Genomic DNA, 18,468 nt, shown 5'->3' on the forward strand with positions numbered 1-18,468 from the left:
CCTGGCCAACTGGTCATCAACCAGGACCCCCAGATCCCTTTCTGTGGCACTGCTTTCCAGCACCTCATTCCCCAGTCTGTCTGTATATCCGGGGTTGTGCCATCCCAGGAACAGAATCCGGCACTTTCCCTTGTTGAATTTCATACGGTTAGTGATTGCCCAGCCCTCTAACTCATTATCAGTGTGAAAATCTGATAAGCATGGTCTAGAGGTTGAGTGTGGGTACCAAAAAAAGCAAAAAAAGCAGAGCTACAGTCTGAACATGTAGCTAGGACTAAATAATAGCAGTGGACTCGCATAGTCATAAATTAATGATGGCCCAAATTCAGTCATTGAGATTTGATTTTAAAGAACAAAAACCTTCCCTGCTTAGAGAAATTTCACTCGTAGTCTCTAGGATCACAGCTTATTTTGTACTTTTCAACAGCTTTTCGTAACCTTATGCTGCACTCAGGCTAAATTAATCATCTCTTTTTCATCTCAAATTCGTGCCCTGGCTCAAGGAGTCTGAAGGAAACGAGGTAACGTGTGCCTCTCAAGACACATGCTGCAGACATGCATGTAAAACAGAGTGTGACCATTTCTGCAAACAATATATAATGCTGCAGTAAACAGACAAGCACTTGGCAAAATGTAGAGTGAACACAGCACACCCACATGAGCACACAGAAGATTGATACAATGAGCATTGGATTAGAAAAGCAGTGAAGAACAGCTAAAGGACAGGGCCTGTGTTAGTGTAACAAAGTACTGCCAAAGTTTTGAAGTTTTCACCGTGTCAAGAAAAGTGAGGGCATAAACGAAGAGTGGTAGTCATTGATCCTGATGAACTGCAGCCCAGAGCTGATAAAAAAAGAGTCCTTTTTCTTACATTTTAGGTGATTTTCATGGCTTCACGTTTTCAATCCAAGGGATTCATGGAACTGAAATTCACCTGACACATACATGTTAGAAGAAAAATGGCAATTTGCTGTGAATGAAGGTTGAGAAAGAAGAAAGAGAAGGGATGTAAAAAGAAACAATTAAAAAGCTATGTTTCTGATGGAACAGTTTGGATTACTAGGTGGGATTCATTTGTCCGAACATAGATGAACTGATCAATAAATGCTTCCAAGGAGTGATTGTCTTACTTTAAGATATATATCAAGCCTAGATTAATACAAATCAATCTCTGGAAATGTCTGTTTCTCTCTATTCTGGACTGTCATGAAGGAATTCTTAGGTAATGAAATCAGACTTAGACCTCTAAATTTTAGACAACTGAAGTTAGAGAAGATGGATCACATCCTTACTTATTTGTGATAAACTAGTCCTTAAATAATCCAGCTCAAAGGGACACACACAACCCATTCAGATAGTAGTACAGTCAGGAGTGTGGGGTTTACTATATCAAAAAGTACTGGGAGGTTTTGTTGCTCAGCAAAGCATCTAATAATTATCACTATGGGTGTTGATTTGATAAGCACAGATCCCACAAAAAGCATTGCTGCCTTAGGCTGCAAGTGACCAGTGATACCTGTTGCAAATATTCTGTGAGTTTTTATAAGATTGGGTAATGTGGCCTCAGTTTCCCATTTAGGCAACAGCTTCACCAGCAAAATGCTATGAAATACTTCAGAAATAGGCAATATGAAGAACTCCCAGTCAGGTAAAGAGCTATTTCCTATTCTGAGATTTTCTCTGTACTTGAGCAGAGATTTTGGTGTTGGCTTTTGATCTGAACCTTAAACCAGCATCCCTTTAAACAGTCCTTTTTCCTAGTCAGCAGTTTTTTCCTCTTTTAGCCCCAGTCTTCCCTTGGCCAATTACATTAATGTGTGTTTGTCAATACTGAATTCCATTTGCTGCATAACAGCTCAGAGCCCAGCAAATCTTGTTGAATTTTCCTTGCCTCTTAAGCCTGAGTTCTTGCTTCTCCCCAGCTTTGTGCTGTCAGCAAAACTTAACACATTTACAATCGGTCTCTTGATCTAGGGCAATTACAGAGAGAAGCAACAGCAGGTGCAGGAAGCTTAACAAGAGATGGATGTTGTACTATCATTCTGGTCTACAGTCCTGTGTTAGTATCAGGGTTGTCAAATTGTTTCAAATTAAATTGACATGGTGGTAGAGGAGGTATCACATGGTTGTTATAAACCTGAGACTGTCTTGGCTCTAATGCCGTGAGAGGGGACAAGGGAAGGAGACAAGGAGGAGGAGACAGGCATGCGCAGAGGCAGCAGCAGAAGGTGAGAGTTAACGCAGGGAACAAAACAGGTAGGAAAAAAAAGGCTTTAACAGGCTGTCTGCAACATCTGTGGACTTTCATAAGAAAACAGCTGATGAGGAGTTACATAATTGAGAACACAGGAATGCATGTATCATTATACAATAATTTTTGAATGAATGAACAGGCTCAAGTTTATAAAGGATGAAAGTATCTGCAACCTGATGCCACATCACCAACCTTTTCCTCATTAGGCCACCTGTGGAATGGTGGAAGAGCCTTGAACTGAGAGTACCTGGAGCACTTTCTTGGCAAGAGAGAGCTTCTAGGTGAAGATGAAATTTTATCAAGGTCTCCCATAACTGAAATGATTCCTCTGTGTCATTATGCTGCTAAAATACTCTAACTGTAACTATATGCTTTGAAAGGTTTGATTCTTCAAAGGGATGGGATGGAAGGGATATTTCTTCTTTGTAGAAAAAGGTAAAGAGTCTTTCTGGGCAATGCACCAAGAGAACTTTGATCTCAAGTTAGGAAGATACTCACCTTAAAGTGCAGACAAATAAATATTTCAAGCATATGAAGAAGGCATAAAGAGGCAGCATAAGTATTTTAGCAAAATAAAATGTAAAGTCTTAAACTTAGGGAAAAATAACTTCGGATACCAAGATGAGCTGGAGGCCAGTTGTTTGGAAAGCAGCATTGGCAGATAAGTATCTAGGGGGGTCCTGGTGGGCAAGAAATTGAGTATGATCCAGCAATATGCCCTTGCAGCAAAGAAGGTCAACAACATACTGGGCTGCGTTACCAAGAATATTACCAGAAGGTTGAGGGAGGTGATCCTTCCCCTCTGCTCAGCACTAGTGAGACATCTCAAGTACTGCCTCTGTTTCTGGGCCCTGTAGTACAAGACAGGTATGGGTGCACTGGATCAAGTCCAGTGATGGTCTACAGAAAGGATGAAGACATTGATGTCAACCTGTCCAGATAGAAAGCACTCATTTAAGTTTGCACAGTAGTCTACAGATGTTGATTGAAATACAGGTTGTCCAGAAAACTACATCTTTGGTCCTAAAATACATAACTAAACTTCAAGAGCTGAATAGCTCTGTAGGCTTTACTGTATTTGTAAACAGGCAGTTTGATTCAACTGTCTAAAATGAAACATCTACTGTCATTTGAGATTATGAGAGAGTGTGAAACATCCACATGGGTCTGGCAGGAATACACCATGCTTATCCTCCTCTGGACTGGAATTTGGAAGCCAGAAGCAATTATCTAGAGCATATTGAATGAATTAGACACCTCTTTTTAATAGCTCAATCAAATATCTGATTTTTCTTGATGTTAACAGGAATTGAGAAATCTAGTTCAGAGGTAGACCTTTACATATAAATATTTGCAATTATTTTTCAAGTTTGTGAGTGGAATCCCACACAATATACTGAGATGAGTTAGTTCTAACTCGAGATATGATGGAGTAAGAGTGTACAGGAGCAACACTTCCCTGATAATAACATGCATTTCTGCTAAAATAGGAACAGTAAGGGCAATAAAAACCTTATCCCAAACAGAAGAGAATTCTTTTCTGTTTAATCACTTGTTTAATTGGATAAAAGTTTGTCTATACCTATTGATCTTTGCAGATCAAGTAGTCCTTCAGTAAGAGTTAAGGTACTGACCCTACATCTGGCCTTCAGCTTCTGAACTCTATTTGTCCTCCCTGTCCAATAACTGGAAGCAAATGGTCTGCTCATGAACCTAAGTATTTGATTCTGCACCCTGAATTTTAGGGTAGAAATGAAGCTGTGGTTCCCCAACTAGAGTATATTGCTGATAAATCTCCCAAGTCCCATGTTTTGAAGAGTCTTCATGGGAGGGGCATTGCTTTTGAGGGGGCTGTTGTGTGCACATTGGCTTCACTTTTGGAATAAGAATTAAAGTAAACATCTTGTGAGCTTCAGAGAATAACCATTACGATCATTACCATGAGATGGACTTTCTTTTCATCTCCATCTATCTTCTTCAAAACTCTTTTCCAAAAGAACTCATTCAAGTTACTGTAGATTGAGTGCCAAGCACTCAGTATTTGTCTTTTTGATAGATGTAGTCAAGCCATTTTGTTTAATTTTCAATATGTTTCACATCTAGTTGACTATTTCACCACCATCACTCACGTGTTCCTTCCCCTCCAAGTTTGACCTTCTTATCTTCTAGGCTCTGCATTACAGTTATAATTATTTCATCCACAGGTTTGCATGAAATTGAGATTATAGTCCTTTCTATAGTCCTTTCTAATAACCTATCTAAACAATTTAAGATGATACACATACACACATGCCTGCTGCATGATAGCTACCTTTTGGTGCCCTATACAAGAGAACCTAATTTTTAAATAAAGCTAAATCCACTGCTCAAATGTAAGTCCTTTAGCAGTTATGAGCTGTTTTCTACCAGTTTCCTGAATTCTGATATCAGCCACTGACTTTGGTTGTAATGCACAGAAATGATCCCTCATTTGTGTTTGCCTCTCATGAAAGTACATCTATAATTAGAGTGTTGCAAAATATTCGCAAATAAATCCCATCTCAGGGACAATTAATCTTTCTTGCTCTTTTATTAAAGTCTGAAAAACCAGTCTATATATAGTCTATGAGTGTGAGGAAGGATTCTGAAATCTTAGCAGTGTTTTGTTTGGACTAATTTTTTTTAAGAGCTATAAGCATTAGAAATTGTAGAAAATACAAGACGTTTTATGCAATCCAAAACCAGAAGGATAGCTGTACAAAAACCTTACAACTGAAGAACAAAATTTTTGGCAAAATAAAGGCAATGTCAATAAAGAAAAAAAAAAAGGTAGATGAAGATAAAGGAGTACAGTAATGATGAAAGACTCACAGCTTTACACAGAGCAAATGGTGGGCTGAAAAGTATACTGTGGAAATGTTTGGTTGGCTTGTATGATTCTCCCAGGGAATGTTGGGATATTCTCCAGCAGATGTTTCATTGTTCAGACATTTAAAACTAGATTAGGAAAAGCAATAGGAAAGCAAGTGCAGTGAATAATAATTCAAAAAATGGATGAGATTGCCATTGGAACAGATGAAATGATTCAATGTACCTTATTAAATATTATATTGCTAAGATCCTAACATACCCTATAATTCTTTGTATCTTGTTTCTGTGTTCTTAAGACATTATCAAATGGAATAAATAGTAAGAATGTGGATTTAATTAAAATCTCTCTGAGCTTTATATTTTGGATATTTAACTAACAATTATTAAACCAATACTAAGATAAATTCACTGTCCAGGTTATGACATAGTTCATTGCTGTCAATCACTTTCATACTGACTGTTTTATAAAAAATGTATATACACAATGTGCAATAGAAGAATTATTTCTCCTGTCCCCTTCACATTGTCTTCCTCCACCTAACACACCCTTACAGTACAGACCACAGGGAATATCTTGAGTTTTCCATGTCTCCATGCCATGAAGACCTGAAGGCATTATAGTCTCTTTCCCCTGAAAAATAAACATGCACCAGGTACCATCAAATAGAAGCAACTCAAGGCAGAGCCATGAAGCATAAATGGCTCTTTCCAGTCAGAACACTGTGATTTGTGTGCATATGTGGGTACATGGACTGTGAGCAGCAGTGTGGGAAAGCTGAAGACTAAGGCGAAGAAATGAGACTGCACTTGAAAATTAAAATTACAACCCCACCAAATGCAAAGCAGAAAGAGAACAGAATTTTAAATAGCTTGGTAGATAACATCAGCTCATTAGCAGTTCTATTACAGCTTACACTGGTTTGTTTTCTCTGAGCATAAAAAACACCCAAGTGATATGTTTGTGTCTATGTGTCTGTGTATGGAAGAAAGTAAATTAGACAGACATAGCACAAGTTGTGTCTGAAAATTTAAATGTACCCTTCAAGACAACAAGAGGTGTGGAGGGAAAGATTGCTGAAGTTGACTTTTTTAAAATGTTATTGTATCTTGGGCAGACCTATATCTTGAGCTTCCACTGCCTCACACAGATCATAATTTTTCCCTGCTTTAAAAACCATGATGTTCCAAGTCAAGAACAGTTCCAGACAAATGGAAGCCAGAGCCTTGTTCCTGTATGTTGTGCCACAGCAATCAAAGTCAAGGGGGTAAGGCAAAGGAGAGCAAAGGATATAATGCAGAACCTAATTATTTGCATTTATAAACAAAAAGTACACCTCACCAAAAGGCAACATATTTTGGGTTTTTTTCCTTCATATTTTCTTAGAAGAAGTGAAGAAGTCTCAAGGACAAACTGGGGATGTTACAGCACCTGTGGGAAAACAAATTCCCCTCCTACTTTAAGACTAAAACTTTCAGTTTGCTAATAGTTGCTATCATAAAAGGTCCATGAACTTTGTTTGCTTAAGATCTTATTGCTATTGTCTCTGTGATAACAAGTCAATATGTATCAGCTTAGTAAAATGAAGACTGAACAACATCTGCATGCAAATACTAAAACACGATCACTCGGAGACAGAAAATTTATTGTGGACAACAGAAATGTGAACTGGCCTGGGAAGATGTTAATGGGATACTAGGAGGAAGAATCAGTAAGGTTTCAATGATAGACTCAACTAAGATGAAATTCAAAATCACGTGTAACTTTTGGTTATTGATTTGTTTTCAGGTCATGGGCATATTTGTTCACAAGCTTTAAAATATTTTTCTTCAAAAGCTTTTTCCAATTCAAATTTTAGAAATTTGTATTGTTGCATGAAGTCTAATCAGAGGTATCACACATAGATTGATGTATCTCAAGTAGCACAAGTAATTTTTCAGAGAGTTCGTCTTCATTTTGAATTTGTTTTTAAAAGTAGTATTTCTTTTTGTTTGGGAAAAACCCCTAATTAAAGACAGGGTCTTTTAACTATGTATGTCCACTTTTTCAAAAATTAATTTGGTGCCTAATTCACACTGAGTTAATACAATCTGAAGTTCATTGACTATACTTCATAATCTTTGCTCAAGGTGGGAAAGTCAGACAACCTAATATTTTAGATATAGATGCTTTTCATTATATTGAATATGTCTCATCATCCATTTACCACCAGTGCAGTCTTGGCCATGAAATTCTTTCTACAGAATATAGACACCAGAATGAATTTCTATGATCAGACAAATGTTCTTAAATATCTTGGAAGGTTTGTTTTACATTGTTTAATCACTGGTGTAAAGAATACTAGGAAATTAAACACCAGCTGCTTCACACTGTTGAGTATTTGTGTAGATTTTCACCTCCTGGGTCCCGAGACACCAGTGTGGGTATGGGTGAGCTGATTTAACCATCTCCTAATTAAAACAAAAGTGAAACCTCAGTCAGTATAAAATGAGATAACTGTACTGGTTTTGGTGGAATGACACTATCCAAAATTGCTATAAAAGTGTCAGCTAATAGGTGCTTTCTGGCTAAAAGGAACTATCAGAACATTTTACAATCTTATTTGATGCTTCTAAGAATAACTGGGGACACGAGAGGCAAAGAGGCATTAGAGGACTTAATCTAGTGTAGGTGGAGAGGTCCATCTTGGTAGGTGCCTTTCACTGGATCTGAAATATCCTCTAAATAAACTAAAGCAGCTGTAGTTCGTGCCACTGAGGCAAAGGATCAGGGCTTTAGATGATGGTCTCAGTGTCAAAAATTAAAGGGCATATCATTTGATCTGCAGTTCATTTCTGTCCTTTTTTGGATGATTGAAGCTGATTTGAGTTCATGAGGAAGACTGAACAGGTCTACAGGAAAAGAAAGTGTTATCCAAAAATTGGCAATTTATATTGGTTGAGATAATCTCAAAGTTAAAAAAAAAAAAATCCTTATTTCTCTATGAGTTACAAGAAGAGCGATAAGTGTTTCAGGTTTGGTGAAGTAATTTACAGTTATCACTGATTTGTTGCTAAAATAGTGAATATTAGCAACATTTCATAGCAATTATATCCAAGAATCTGATGTAGGTCTCAGTTCCAATATGAAACATGTCCTCATCTGGGATTTTTGTCTTCATAATTGTAGGTTACCCAATGGCGGTGAAAGACACTCCCGTGGAGTATTTCAGGAGAAAGAAAAAAGCAAACAAACTCTGGGAAGCAGTCAAGTCACCACAATAACCTCACTCCTGTTACAGGCAAGTGAAGCCTGATATTCTAGAACTTACCACTACAACTCCCCACTCTCACCAGTGCATTCAAAGATACAGAAAGACTAGAGCAAAAGAAAAGCAAACTTAAGGTGGTATGTACTGAGTCAAAAACCCGTTAAACAAACAAATAAACAAACAAACAAACCTGAAGCATTTGGAAACTCTAACACAAATTAGTATTTGTTGTACTTCTGCTTGATAGAAGCTATTTCAAAAAACTTTCCATCAAATGCAAATCCACATATTAATGAACAAAATGAAAGGAGAAAAGGAGGCAATGTGGATAAAGGTGCCAGGATATATGTTCAAAGAAGGGTGTTATTGGACATATTGGAATAGTCTGAATAATTTGATATATTCCACTACAAACCTTAATCCTAGGATTTTTGGTGCAAATGTATTATTTTCACTTTAAAGAATTACTTTGAGTTAGTAAGGAAATATTCAACATTTCTCAGCAAAAATATTATATTTGCAAAAATAAAACTGTTTTATTGAAAAAAAAAAAAAGGAGGTATAAAGGACCTAGTAAAAAAAATCAAGGTTGGGAGATCAAAATCAAGAGAAGCTGGGATTTATGGAAACAAGACTCTTGAGATGGGAGTGAATCAAAGACAAGGATGTAATGGTGGAAGAAAGAATATGGGGTAAATCTTCTTTTGTATTGCTATTATACACATACCGCCTGTTTTGTTGCTGAAACACAGCGATCTATTTGTTTTGTTTTTTTTTTTTTTCCCAGAGAGAAAAGGGGATAGTCATGGAATTATGGATGGGTACTTTGCATGAATTGCTTTACATGCAATCTTAATGTTTCATTTCTGCAGAAACTTGACATTGAATGGATCCCTGAGGGTCCAATAGTTCTAGTTTCCTAGTACTCTGAACACACTGAAATCCCCTTCATAAGTCCAATTCTATTCCACTCTGGTGAAATAATTTCCCATAGAATTATTTGCAATTTCCTATTTAAAATTAACTTCTAGATTCACCCGATTTTTAACACTGCTGAAGGAAATCTTACTCAGAGGTAGCCAGAGAAGGCTATTTATTCTCTGATTTCAATAGATTTTCATGGACTTATGTCATCCTTAGCTCTGACTCTTGAACCCTCAGTGTCAAAGAGAATAATTTTTCTCTCCAGATTGTGTACAAAAGCAAATTCAGACCCCTTAAACTAGGGACCTTGAAGACCTATTAGTGATACTTATAGTGAAAATATCAGCTTAAGGCAGTGTTCAGTTATTATTTTTCCATCAAATACCTGTAATTGGCAATAACTCTTGAACATGAATTTTTCCTCTTTGTTTCCCTTCCTCCATTCTGTCCATGTTTGTGAATCCCTATGTGTGTAACCATCCTTGAACACATTTTTTGCTATGGAGAAACAGTGCTTTAAATTTCATCAAAAATCCATTCTTCCTGACTGAGTATTAACCGAGATATTTTCTGTATTTTTTCACAGTTAGTTTAATTCTGTAGTATAAAACTGTGGCAATAAAATAGTCCAACTCACCAGCTTTGAACCAGTGTAATTGAGAGGAGAAACTAGTGAAATGGAATTACACCAATTTTACATCAGGATAGCTGAGTTTAATCTCCTGATTAAGATCTGAAGTTGTTAGCATACAGATGACTCTTGTACCAGCAACCACATTATCTGTTTGATATTTCTGCATTGTCAAAATTCAGGTAGATGTGGAGTCTGTATGTTCCCAGAATTATAACCTTTTAAGAAAAAAAAACAAAGAAGCTCAAAAAGTCTGGAGATGTTCTCTCCAGACTTCAGAGACAATAGTTGTGTTTGTCAGTGCTTACACACAAACACAACCTGTGACCTGAATACTTATGACCATCAGGGTAGCTAAAATAAATCAGACAAGAGGTCTGCTCAGCTCAGTATCCTGTCTCTGACAGAGGTGTAAAGCAAATGTCTTGTGAAGGGTGAAAGTTAAGGACAGGTAAAGGAAATAAAGGAAAGTGTCCTTCAGTCCGTTCAGAGATCTTTACCATTTGGGGCTCAACAAATTCCTAATGTCTCAGTATCCAGTTGTCTGAGAAGGATTTCCCGACCAGGTACTTTCTCAGTCTCCCTTGGAAATGTGCACCTTGTTAGTATTTAGCATTCAAAACAGCTGTGACATAGAATAGCGTGCTTCTGTGCTTCTGAGTTGGTCAGCCTCAGAGAATAGAGCAGGCAAATTCAGAAAAGCTGGAAACTCAAATGTTCCAAAGCAGAGCTACAGTAAATGATTGAAGGTCTGAGAAGCCAAGAAATAGGTTTTTACATATATATACATATTAATATATATATATATATATAAAATATATATATATATTTACATATATATACATATTAATATATATATATATATATTTTATATATATATATATATATACATGTTACAGCTCTGATGAGGAGCAGCTAATGGAACTAGGGTTGCTTAACCTAGATAAAAGAAGCTCAGGGGAGACCATACCAATCTATGACTCCTAGAAAGGAGGTTGTAGCCAGGTGGGTCTCTGACTTTTCTCCTAGGCAACTAATAGTAGTGTGAGAGGAAACGGCCTCAAGTTGCACATGGGGAGGTCCAGTTTGGGCATTTGGAAGAGTTTATTCACTGAAAGGGTGGTCAGGCATCAGAAAAGGCGGTGCAAGAAAGTGGTGGACTCATTATCCCTGGAAGTGACAAAGAAAATGAGTCGATGTGGTGCTTAGGGACGGACATGTTTTAGTGGTGAACCTGGCAGCATTAATATTTGTACTCAATAATCTTAAAGGTCTTTTCCAACTTTAATGATTTTACAATTCTACATCAAATACAGAAACAAGGAGTTCATATATAAGGAGCCATAAATAAGCAGCTCTCGAAATAATTTAGGAACAGCTTAGAGTACTTCAAACATAGGCCAAAAAGTATCTCTACATTTTGTAGAATCATAGAATCACAGAATCACAGAATCACAGAATCACAGAATATCCTGAGTTGGAAGGGACCCACAATGACCATCAAAGTGTAGCTCCTGGACCTAGGCAGGGCCCCCCAAGAGTCACACCATGTGCCTGACAGAATTGTTGGCCTTGTTCATGGCATCACAGCTCATATCTAAAGACAGTAGGGGAAATAAATAGGCATTTTCATGGCATATCTCCTTTGAGCTATTTCAGACACCTAATGCAGAGTTAACAAATCATCTGCCAGGAGTGCCTATTTCCCTCCACTGACTAAAATGGAGTGCTGAGTGATGAGCTCAGCAGCAAACAAGATTTGCTCAACACTGGATGTTTTTTACTTTCCTTCAGTGATGACAAAACTGAAAAACAGTAAAGTTAACGAAGCGGGCACAGTGGTGGAACACAACCCAGCTTTGCAAAGCACCTCCCCTGACTCCTGACTCCCTCATGATGGAGAGCCCTGCCTACAGTGCTTTTCAAGGGTGATGCTGGCCCAAGAAAAGATGGTTTCAGGAAGAGCCTGTCTAACTAAGTTTTCTTTTTTTTTTTTTTTTTCCCCTCCCTTCTTTCAAGAACAGCACTACGAGTGGCTCTTTCCATTAACTTTGGGAAACAAGCATCAGTTTTAATAGAGCTTGACATGTTTAACAGACAATGTAAGCTACGCCTTCACATTGATTATGTGCACTTTGGACAATTTTCTTTAAGTGAGGATATGCTTCTCTCTATTTTCAGTATGATTCAGTTACGTCCTGTAGGGCTTTGTGTAACATGCACATCAAAACACATTTGGCTTTCTTGACAATAACATATTTTGGGTTTGAAGAAAAATGAACCACTGTATGACTCATTTTAACTTTGTATAGTGGGTTTATTTCAACCTTTGTAAACTTTACATAGCCAAGCCTGGAATTAGCTGTGAAATGCCAGGCTGATATTTTTATTCCTGTAATTTACAGTAATTTGAGCTCTGAGTAGGTCCAAAATTTATTGTGTAGAGGCAACTGGTCTGCCTTCAAGGATAATAGATCCTCACATTGATCCAGAAGCTACAGTTTCTTTATTTGAGAATTTTCCTCACTGGAACAAACAAACAAAAAAAAAAGGTATTCAGCTTTTTTATCAAATTTTGTTTGCATGTCTCAGTCCTGTTGCTGCAGGATGGGTACATCTGTCAAAGATCAGCCACTGTTTTTATCAGCCAGGGTGACTGGTAACTTACACACACAGCTCTCAGCATATCACTAGAGCAGAGAGGTTTACAAGAGCATGTAAGACAGCATACCTTCTTTGACTTAAACCTACTATCAAAGCCAGGGCATTCAAATCAGCAAGTGGAACAACTATCAGGATGTGCTTTGTGCTTCGCTGGATCTCCACCCCGAAATCTCGATTGTCAAAAATCAGTTCCATAATGCCTAAACAGAAAACCTCAGTAACAGTGAAAGGAAGAGACCTCATGGGAAGCTTTATGTAGTGCTCAAATTGCTGGTGCTTCTTTCCTGTGATGCAGAACTTTTAGAGAATTTTAAGTTATGATCCAAGTGCTAACGAGAGAGAGACAGACAGTGTAGGAGAGAGATCATATGACTTTTAAGGTTTGCTAGTAGTGTAGAATTGTCAGGACTTTTTTTCCCTACAAAAATCTTTTAAATATTAAATAGTTAAAACTTGTGGTAATAGTTGCCTGAGTTTATAGAGAGGCTGTGTAATTTCTCCAAAAGATAAAGTGCTTTCCTGTTGTCTTGCAGATCAGTAAATTTGCACTCCACCAAACAAATCTGTCTCTCCCTATTCAATTTAATAGAACTCTAAACTTAGAAGATCATATGGCTATGATTCAGATGCTGAGTGATTCAGGTGCAGGGCAATGTTGGAACTCTACTGAGCAGACCCAGTCTCCCCAGTTTAGACTGCTGAGTAAAGCTGCAGAATACAGAGAGACCTGCATGTTATGTTGTATGGGGCACAGTGGACACTGAAGGAAGAGTTAAATGGAAAGCCATCAAGCGTAAAGAAATGTCTTTTGAGAAAAGATTTATAGAATGACCCAGTGGATGGACCTTGGCTGATTGTAATCTGCATATGAGGCCAAGGCAGGGGGAAAAGGGACTAACAATCAACACTAGAGTAATTTGCCTGATAATAGAAAATTAAAGAACTGGAGAGGCAGGCAGCAGCCTGCAAAAATTCATGCAGATTTGGATCTGCTGTATAATTAGCCACAATAGTTAAACTGAAAAAAAAAAAAATAAAATGAATGACATCAAATTAGAGAAAGATTTCTGTAATATACAATAAAACTGCAGAGTTTACATAAAAAAAGGAAGCTTAGATAATGGGGAGAAAATTTAAAAACTAGAAAAGTACTCATAATCTGAATAGTAAAAAGTTTTGATATGATTAGACAAGCATCTGTGAGTTTACAATCAGTACAGGTTGTAGTGTGATAATGAAATAAAATTGATGTACAATATGCTTGCACAGAACAAAACCACTATACAAACATATACTTCAGGGATGGGTTTGAATGACACTCAAGAGAATGTAGTAGTGCCGGAGAGATTTGAAGTTTTGTAACCCACATGAATCTTTAATTATATTTTAAAGATAAAATGTACCAACACCTTTTCCTGTTTTGGGCAGGGCATATGAAAGCTAAGCTTCTCTAAAAATTAAGTCAACATAGAGTTATACTGTTGGCTTTGTCTGTCTTTGAGATAGATTCTTATGATGGGGTCAACTTAAGTCCTGGTGTGTGAAAGATCCTTGCCAGAGGAACTGCTGCAGTTTTTTTTCTTATGCAGTCGCACAAGTTTCCTTTCAAAAACAAAAGACATAACACTCTTTAATAAAAATAGGACTTGGTCAGGATTGAGTCCAGGAACCAGGACTCAGGAAAATTAATTCTGTTCCTATTTTCTCTTCTTTTTTTTCCCTTCACAGTCATCATGATAAGCATCCTTTCTATTTTTATTATTATTAGATAAAGGATAAAGAGAAAACAGAATAAATGAGCAGAATTCTGAACATTAACTTACTGTCCTTTAGAACTACTATAAGACTGTGCCTGGTATGACCACCAACACTTTGTGCCAGGCAGGAGAGTGTTGCTTAGAGAAATGAAATCTAATTTTTCCCCTTTCTCTCTTTCATTTTCTTTCCTCCCTCAAATTGTTAAGTAGGATGAAGGCAAAACAAACAAGTTGAGGGACACTTGAGACTGAAGGACAGGTAGTCAACAGAAACGAACTCTAGATGAAGTCTGCCCTTGCTTTTTATAGTAACTTTTAGAAATTACAACTGCATAGTGTTTAGAAACTTACTGGAGTTTTCCACTATCATCTATATATGCATACATTTAAAATAGAAGTGACTGTACTCAACAAAGCAGCTTGTACTGCAGAAACTGGATCTGGTCTAAGGGAGATCCTTTGTAATTACCACTGGTGAGAAAGGAAAGTTTCACTTCTTGTGAGTTAGAAAGAGAAAGAAATACTGGGATTTCAAATAGTACAAGGTATAACTTGTAGGTGGTAGGCTAAAAAAAAAAAAAAAAAAAATTTTTCTAGTCTTAGTTTCTGGGGAAATAAACCCTGTTCACACTATGATCCAAATCATATCTCAATTCAAAAAAGGGAGTTATTTAACGAGAATAGAGACTGACATTGCTATAAGAGAGAGTCCCTGGTTATATTTCTCATGTGAAAGTGATAAGTTATCTTGTAGACATGACTGTTTTCCACTGTATTTCCTTTTCTGGATTCTCTATTTCCTATCCCCTAGAAGCAAATATTCTTTTTACATTTAACAGCACTATTACACTTCATGTTTATTCCTAATAAAGAGATGATCCCTTTTTCTTTTAGAACTTTGTGATCATCAGAATTTTGTTAACTAATGCAGTTCTTAGTAAAGCATATTTCACTGAGTTGGCTACTACCAGCTGAAAGTCAGAAGACAATTTCTAATTTCTCTGCCATCAGATTCTCATGAGGAGGTTTTTGTTAAATATTTAATCAAATCCAGGGCCTTTCACTTGGGACTGTGGTTACTGCTTCTTTTCCAATTACAATATTTTGTAGAGTTCTGACGTATAATTAAGGAGTTGTCCCACTCCTTTTTTGTATTTTTGCTCCTAGAATTTAGCAGAACTTCACTTATTATCAATAAAATATTTAACTGAGGTTAGAAAGGAAAAAAAATTAAACTAAATATTTTTTTGATATTTTAATTCATCTATCTAAAATGTTCATTTAGTATTCAGCCCATCTATCAGCCTTTATATCTATATTAATGTTCACCGTAGAATAGATGAGATGGTACGAAAGAATATATTCTGTCAAAATCAAAAGTCCAGTCAGTAACTTCACACAAAAAAATAGTTTTTTCCACTTACGCAAACAGTCACTAGAGTAAGACATATTTCCATTGTAAAACATCAACCAAATAGTTTGGTTGTTGTCAAAGTTAGGAAGTCAGCCTTCAGCCTCAAGAGACACATTCACCTACTTTCAAGTAAAGGCCTTCATTTCACATTCAGGATGGTATTTAAACAGAAAAAAAATGCAGAATTTCTTTTTTATTCTGTTTTAGGTGTGTGTGATGTATTTACTGAAAGTTACAAACTTCTTATTTTCATGTGGTAATGGAAGAAATCATTAATGCACTATAGCATATCATGGTCATCTCCTAAATTCTAATCAAAAGAACTAAACAATCAAGAAGTTTCATGTATTTTATTTCATTTGATTTCCATATATCTCCTGGTAGTTTTGACTTTTTATTAAACTTTTTTTAAACCTGTATTATATTTTCTTTCAGATATTTTTGGCTTGGCTTAAAGTGTCATATTGATCAGCCTGTGGACTTATCTGATTGTCTTTCAGACTGAAGTCCTCTATTTAATTAATAGTACAAGTAGAGAAAGGGTACTATCAGCTCTACTTCCAAAAAATTGACTCAACTTTTCCTGCAGAAACAAGATGCTTAAGGCAAGAATAGAAGAAGAAAAGACATATAGACTGATATGGCCTTGTAGCTTCCTTTATCAATGTTTAGATCCCTCATGGACCTCAAGTTGCATGAATACATGTGATGGTACCTAGCAATCAATAAATTTGTCCAAAGTACATCTGATTTATAGTTTACAATTTTGGATGTGCCATGACTCTATTACAATGAGTTTCACAACAAAATGCCTTTTATGAGAAAGTTTTTTGCGATGGCTATTTTACTGTGTACTCTTTTTTTTTTTTTTTCATGTGGGAAATGATATTCCTGATTTCAGTTCCTTTACTATTCATGATCACAGATGAATGGTAAAAAACAAACATATGCCCTTCCATCTGTCCACTCTTTAGCCTGAAGTCTTCCCCCATGGTATCATGTTGTCTCATCTGAAAAGTCCTACCAGGCATCCTACAATCCTCATCTCCCATTTTAGCTTCTCCAGCTCTTCTACAAGTGACTTATTCACAATGAAGCCATTTGCTTATAGCAAAGATATCCTTACTTGACTATGTTAGTTTAGCAATGTTGAGTTGTAGACAAGATACTGAAAATGATCCAAGCATGTTGCTCACATCCTAGTCTGCTGGTCAGTCTAGTCACTCTCTGTCTTCTTTCTGTAGGCAAGTCAGTTCTGCTTGCAACTCTTTTATTTCCCCTACACATATTTATTTTCTCCCTACACATATTAAAACTATTTATTTTAGAAGGAGGAAGTTTGAGACTGGAAACGGGCCATAAATTCAGTTTGTGTGTGCTTAATTTGTATGTACAGTCCAAAATCACAGTTTTCAGTTTAACTAGATCTTCTAGGAAGATGACTATATGAATTTTCATGTTTAGAGTAAATGCTCCTTATTGCATATAGTTAGTTGGGCCATTCTGGGTATGAGATTGTTTGGCTCATTTGCTCTTTCCTTTCCAGCTCACTTTATGATAAGTTCAAAGTAATTATTTTACTAAAAAATGGTCTGTACCAATTGTCCACCCCGTTTGTGAGTGAAAGGCCTGAAACACATACGTATTCTGTTATTTTTGTTATTTCCTTTCCCTTTAAGTCCACTTCTACTCTACCTAATTTAAAGCAAGCAGAGCAAAAGACTCAGAGAGTGCACTGAAGGATTTTTGCAGGACACTTAAAACCAGCTTCCTCTGGCTAATTTGCAAAAACAGTTTTTGATTTAAAATAGAAGGATAGCATATCTCTCCCTGGGAGCAAACTTGCATCCGCTAATGTTCCTACAGAAGTGAGTTATGAGAAGAAGCCTCAGATGGATTAGAGAGGAAGGTTAAATTCCAAGGAACTAATTTGTTGAAAAGGTGAAGGTAGCTAACTAAAGGAAAAAAAATTAAATTGATACACCAGGTCTGCAATATCTTTCCTCCTCAGTGAATACTGATGGGTAACTTACAGATTTCAAGAAGAACAAGTGTCATAACATAAAGCAAGGTTGTTTCTCTTAGGAAATTTTGGTGCAGAGTCAAGGTAAAGGCATAGACGCTCTTTTTGACATGTTAAGATCTTTCTAAGTGAAATATAAATTTTCATTTAATAACTTAAGATTAATAATAGAGAGATATTTTTTACTGCTAAAAGCCAGATAACTTCTTTTGGCAATTTTATCGTTCCTTTGCCTCCCTAACACTTCTCAGAGATTTAATGGCCCATTTTCTGGTGTAAATCAACATAGCTTCAATTATGTCAACTATGTTAAGCAGATAATATTGGTCCAGTATTTTATTCATAAGTGTACATGAAGTCAAATTTACTTTGGAGTTGAAAGTCATTGCATAAAATTATGCCAGAAGACAGAAAAGACATGGCTGGGTAGGACAAAGTGGACAAGGCATTCACACTAGTCTGTGAATTTTAATTGCCATGCTTAATTATTCCTTTTCTGATACAGCTATTTGAACATTGTTCTGATCATCGAATGTAGTCACAGCATTGTTGCATATCCTGAGTTGGAAGGGACCCCCCAGGATCCTCAAAGTCCAACTCCTGGCCCTGTACAGGACATGCCAAGAATCCCACCATGTGCCTGAGAGTGTTGTCCAAACACTTCTTGAACTCTGTCAGTTTTGGTGCTGCAACCACTGCCCTG

This window comes from Empidonax traillii, unplaced genomic scaffold, assembly GCF_003031625.1.
Source record: "Empidonax traillii isolate 1590-97213 ecotype Southwest subspecies unplaced genomic scaffold, ASM303162v1 scaffold10:size5872457, whole genome shotgun sequence".
Taxonomy (NCBI): domain Eukaryota; kingdom Metazoa; phylum Chordata; class Aves; order Passeriformes; family Tyrannidae; genus Empidonax; species Empidonax traillii.